The 6,000-nt window shown below is 59.7% G+C and overlaps 1 protein-coding gene across 1 annotated transcript in view; it reads right to left on the bottom strand.

Moving 5' to 3' along the window:
* MAN2B1 (mannosidase alpha class 2B member 1) overlaps nt 1–6,000 on the bottom strand; it is a 278,792-nt gene that overhangs the window by 76,814 nt on the left and 195,978 nt on the right. The gene's annotated exons all lie outside the window — the stretch shown is intronic.

The following is a 6,000-nucleotide window of genomic DNA, read 5'->3' as shown; positions in this document are numbered from 1 at the left end:
TGGGGCCGCAGTGACGACTTGGAGACGCCGTGGGTCCGGGAGGGTCCGGTGAGGCCTGTGAAGCCGGGGCCCAGCTCGGGAGCGAATGTCGGCGGCAATGGAGGGAGTGGCGGAGTGCAGAGGCTTGGCCTGCGGCCTTGCAGATCTGTGGGGGACCCCACGCGTATATCAGCGACTGTGCCTGGCACATTGGAGCTGTGCCCTACATCGTGCTGTGGGGGCGAACGTCGGAGGAGCCGCCCCAGAGGGAGACAGCCGCCATTTCGGCCAGCGGGTCGGCGGAGGAGCCACCTGGCTACGTGGCACTAGCGGGCAGAGGGAAGCCCTTGCGGGTGAGGGGTGAGCGATCGGCTAGTCCTGATCATCGGGAGCCAGGCTGCGACGGGTGGGGCCCCACACGGCGGTGATCCTACCAAGGAGCCGGACCCGGCCTGCACAGCCCAGCAGAATCTCTGTGGCAGGGGTGAGTGAGGAATAGCCAGGGATCTGGTTTCTCGGGGGCTAGATCGGGCCCCAGTGGGGAGGACAAGCGGCACCCATCACGGCTAAGGGCAGGGCCGGGACCTTAATTTTGGAGTGGCCGGACGGGGGCAAGCTTGCCGGATGCCGGGACGGGAGCGGTGAAGCCAGAGAACCCTCCCTGGCACCGGAGTGAACTGTACCACCGCCCGCACCGTTGGTGGCCTACCAGGGGGTGTGGTGCCCGGCACTGCGGAGGAGCCCCGGAGAGGTCCGGCAGTGACCCTGTAAGCCTTGAGGTCCAGGCGATCAGGTGCGGCCTGCACAGCCGGGACCTCGATTTTGGTGTGGCCTGGCGGAAGCGGATCCGTCGGCGGCTGCAGCGAGTGAGGCGCTGCCTGGGGTCTCGCCCCTGGCACAGGAGTGTATCGTGCCATCGCCCTCACCGCTGGGGGCCTGCCTGGAGGTGTGGTGCCCTGCGCAGTTGAGCAAAGCCTGAGTTCTGGTGAGGCTGGCGAGGGGCGCCGCCATTTTGTGCAGCCCACTCATCGCAGCAGCGGCAGAGAGCCCCCGTGGTGGAGGAGAGAGTGCCAGGTGATGCCCGACCAGACGACGCTTGGCAGCAGAGACCGGTGGTGAGTTGATCGCGCCCTGTTGGGAAACTCGGGGGTCAGATCGGGCCCCGGAGGGAGGGAATCTGCGACATCTTGAGGCCAGAGGAGTGCCGCGGGGGGGCGCCTTAACGAGGGTCCCGGAGACTGTTGAGCACACGGCTGGTGGCTGGTCCGGTGAGGCTCTGTGCCAGTGCATGAGGTGGCAGACACCTATCTGATAACTGCTGATTGTGGCCGTGACTGACCCTCCAGCCTTAGACTGTAGTCTACTCTAGCCACCGGGGAGTATTCATAGCCCATACTGCGTTGCCTGTGAGCCATGACAAGAGGAGGAGCCGGAGGGGGACAGGGCAAACAGGGGCCCATTGATAAATCTACAGAGACATGGGTCCTGGTGGCCCCTCGGCGCCAGCGCCCGACAATGCAGCGCTGCTTGCCGCGATCACGCAATCGAGGGATATGCTTGATGCTAAGACAGGAGCTGTCGGGCCGACGTTACCCTTCTCCGCCAGGACTTGCGGAATGCGGTGGAGTATATTACAGGTGCAGAGACTCGCATATCTGAGGTACAAGACGATGTGTCTATCCTTAAATGGAAAGTCGCAGAAATGGAGAAGGTACAGAAGGGCCTGGTCCTGAGGTTGGAGGACGCGGAAGGACGGGCCCGATGCAACAACCTGCTCTTTGTTGGCTTTCTGGAAGGGTGTGAGGCAGATAAGGAGGAGTCCTTCATAGCGCGGTGGCTGGAGAGCTGGATCCCGGCGGATGCCCTGTCTAGGTGCTTTGTGGTGGAGAGAGTACATCGGGCGCTGGTGCAGAAGCCCCCGGTCGGAGCACGTCCGAGGCCGATCATTGCCAAATTCCTGAACTATGCAGACCGGGATGTCATCCTGCGACAGGCAAGAATAAAGGGTGCACTTACACATGACCACGCCAACATGATCTTCCCGGACTACACGAGGCTGGTGCAGCAGCAGCGCCAGTCCTTCCTCGCAGCCAAGGCCCGCCTTCACGGCCTAAAGCTCCAATATGCGCTACTCTATCCGGCGAGGCTGCAGGTTGTTTACAAGTCCCGAACGCTGTTCTTTGACACTCCGGAAGAAGTGTTCCAGTGGACTGATGAGACGGTGAAAATTCGGATTAATACTTCCAAAGAAGGAGAATCGGACTCTTCCTCGAGTGGGATTGCCAGGGAGGGTCTCCGGAGTCAGCGTCGGCGCCGCAGAAGATCACAATCAGGCAGGAGATCGCGCTCGGGCTCGGCCACATGCCGAGACGACCCGACACAGGACCAGCGGCCAGATCCATCTTGATGACAGAGGGACTTGAATGTTAATTAAAGTATATGGTGTTTAAGGGAGCTCAGGTGTAATGTTACTTTAGGCTGGGAGCCCGTCCTGTTCAGTATGGGAGGGTGGGAGTGACAGCCTAGTTTATATGGGTTGTTCCTGGGGGATCCATTGGAGGACGTGGTGCATGCTCCCCCGTTGGGGGCTGGGCCGCGATCCGTCCGCGACAGGTACTTTCATGTTTGGGAGGTGCGGGTGGGGGGAGGGTGGTGGGGATGGGAGTTCTTGGGGTTTTGGGGGGGGGGGGGGGGGAGTGCGTGTGCTCTGCTGCCTGCTGATTGCCTTGTACCATGCCGGTTGGGTATTGACACTACTGGTTCTGTATATGCTGCCTTGCTCAAATGTGTAATGCTGCGGAGGGAGGGCGGGTACGAATCATGAGCTGGAATGTGAGGGGGATGCTCGACAAAATAAACGGGGGCTGTATTTCAGTATGCCAAAAGGGTGGGTGTGGATGTACTACTGCTGCAGGAAACCCATCTTCTTGGCACCAAAGCACTGTGTCTGCAGCGCTTAGGGTTTACGCTGGCATTTCACTCTGGGTTCACGAGGGGCTCAAGAGGGGTGGCGGTTCTTATACATCGCAGGGTGCCATACATACATAAGCGCGCCTGGACAGACACACAGGGTAGATAAGTCGTGGTGCAGGGGGAGGTAGGCGGAGATAGGGTGACCCTCGGCAGCGTTTATGCCCCATCGCCGCTCCAGTGGTCCCTGGTTGAGAAGGTCTTATCCCTGTGGGGCGAGGTGCCTGACTATGTCCATGGTAGGGGGGGGATTGGAATGATGCCACAGATAGGGGCTGCGATAGGTGGCGGAGTGGGGCAGCGACTCCTGATCAGGGGGGGTGTGGGAACCACCACCAGACTGGCTGCCTTAGTTACAGGGCTCGACTGGTTGGACGCTTGGCGATACAAACATGGCGCAAGAAGGGATTACACATACTTTTCCGCGGCGCGAGAATCGTTCTCCAGACTGGACTACATCTTTATCCCAAGGGCGCGTGCCTCCAGCATAGTCTCGGCGGAGATTCTGCCGCGGGCCCTATCGGACCACTCGCCGGTGCTTGCCTCGCTTCGTGTGGGCCCGGCCGCTCAGCCGTTTCGGTGGCGTATGTCGGCCTGGCACTTGACCCTAGATGAATATAAAGCGCATCTCAAGGTCGAGCTAGATCACTACCCAACCGTGAATGAGGAGTCCGTGGACTTCCCGACTACTCTATGTGAGGGCATAAAGCCCACGTTACTAGGTGTAGACATATCTTGGTGCGCGGCGGCCCAGAGGGAGAGGCGTAGTGACCTGGTGCGGCGAGAAGCAGAGCTGGAGGTGCTGGAGCGTGGGGCTCGAGGGGCGGATGGCGGGCTGGCGAGACGACAGCTGGTGCTGGCGCAGCAACAATACACCTCAGTTCTTATGGATGAGGTGCGGCAGGCCTGGTTGGCGACTCGCAGTCGGGACTACCAGTGGGGCGACAAGTCCTGCAAAATGCTGCACAGTCTATGCCAGGGTACTATGCATGCCCAGCCGCTGCCCTGGATCGTGACCCCCGAGGGGGAGCCCATGCTAGATCCCGCGGATATTGCAGAGAGTTTTGCCGGGTACTATGAGACGCTGTATGCACCCTGGGAGTGTCTGGAGGCCAGCACTGTTCAGCTCTTTATTGATGACCTCCCGCTGAAGGCCGTCTCGGATGAGGTGAGGGACCTGTTGGATCGACCCCTGTCTGACGACGAGTTAGGTGCCGCCCTGGGAGAGCTGAACCCGGGCAAGGCTCCGGGTCCTAATGGATTTCCCAGCGAATTCTTTTGGAAGTTTTCGGTCCAGCTGGGCCCGCTTTTTCGGCCGGTGGTAGAAGAATCGTGCAAGACCGGGGCGCTCCCACCAGACTGGCATCATGCCGAGGTTGTGGTTTTTTTGAAGCCCGGGAGACCCCCTTAGAGTCATGCCTCCTACCGCCCCATTTCGCTTCTGAATACCGAAGCTAAAATCTTGGCGAAGGCCCTTGCCACCAGGCTCAAGCCATACATTACGGACTTGATCCACCCAGATCAGGCTGGGATTATGGCACAGCGGCTACCCGCCATAATGTCAGACGGTCTCAGGTAGCGGTCTCGTCTTGGAAATGTCTGGGGGAGCCGGCCGCCCTGTTCCTTGCGGATATGGACAGGGCCTTTGATTCCCTAAGCCGAACGTATCTCTTTGCTCTGCTGAGCCATCTGAATCTTGGCCCGCGGCAGGGCTGTCCACTCTCCCCGTACTTATTTGCGCTCGCCATGGAGCCTCTGGAGGCGTGGGTGCGCATCGATGCTCAACTCAAGGGCTTCCGTTGGTCACCGGGCCTCACAGATAAAATAGCGTTTTATGCCGATGACGTCCTGTTTTTTCTCACCGACTTGGACCGCTCCGGGCGGCCACTGCTGCGCATTTACAAATTTTTGGTGAGACCTCCGGCCTCTACATGAATCCGGGCAAATCCACGCGGTGGACGCTGGGTGGTCAGCGGAGCGTTGAAGACTGGGCTGCAGGCCTCCAGGTGGCGTTGGGTGGTGTGAAATACCTGGGGGTTTTCCTATCTGAAGATGCGGTACTCTCGTGGGACCGCAACATCACTCCGGTGTGGGATCGGGTACGTGAGGATATGAAGGTTTGGGCGCGGATGCCGCTTTCTATACTCGGCAGGTCTGCTATTTTCAAAATGGTGGTGCTCCCACGCCTGGTGTATCACCTGAAGAATCATCCCCATGTGATCCCACCCCGCTGGTTTCGGCAGCTTAACTTGGCCCTGAGCGGATTTTTGTGGGAGGGGGGCGTGGCTCGGGTTGCTCTACGGACGTGCTTTTTGTTGACATATACCGGAGGCCTGGCGACGTCGGATGTGCACTTGTATTATCAAGCGGCGCAGCTCCTGGTTTTGAACGACTGGTGGTATGGCGACAGGGGCGACCCGGCCTACGCGGTTGAGAGACACTTAATGGGCTCAGCGTCCTTGCATATGCTGCTGTATGCAGCGCCTCTCCGGAGAACCCTTCCCTCGGCCACGCAGGTGGTCTTTCATATGTGGAGGCAGGCACTGCGGCGGATGGGTTGGTGGAATGTCGTTACGCAGGAAACCCCCCTTTGGCGCAATGGTCGGCTCCCCCAGCTGAACGTCTTGATGGGCTTCAGGGGATGGGACGCCATAGGCATTTCAACCCTGGGCGATGTACTGTCCGGCGATACCCTTAAATCCTTTACGAACCTGCAGGAGGACTTCGGGATGCCCCGCACCCAGTTTTACAAGTACCTCCAGTATCGCCATGCCCTGGCACCCTCATTGGTGGGCCTGGAACACATCCCCGAATTCAGTCCCTTAGAAGCCAAAATGTTCATGGGAGAGCTGGCAGACAAGAAGCTATCGCGTATCTATCAGACGCTGGTGCGCCACTGCTCCTCGGACCTGAGCGGCCTTAAAGCCCACTGGGAGCGGGACGTCTGGGACCTGGACAAGGAGGACTGGGTGGAGGCCTTTGAAAGTCCCAGGGGGGCGGCAATCTCCAAGCGCCTGCGACTTATTCAGTTCCGTTATCTGCACCGCACAT

The sequence above is a fragment of the Lissotriton vulgaris genome, chromosome 1_1 (assembly GCF_964263255.1).
Source record: "Lissotriton vulgaris chromosome 1_1, aLisVul1.2, whole genome shotgun sequence".
Classification (NCBI taxonomy): Eukaryota; Metazoa; Chordata; class Amphibia; order Caudata; family Salamandridae; genus Lissotriton; species Lissotriton vulgaris.
This window is presented reverse-complemented; position numbering and strand designations above follow the sequence as displayed.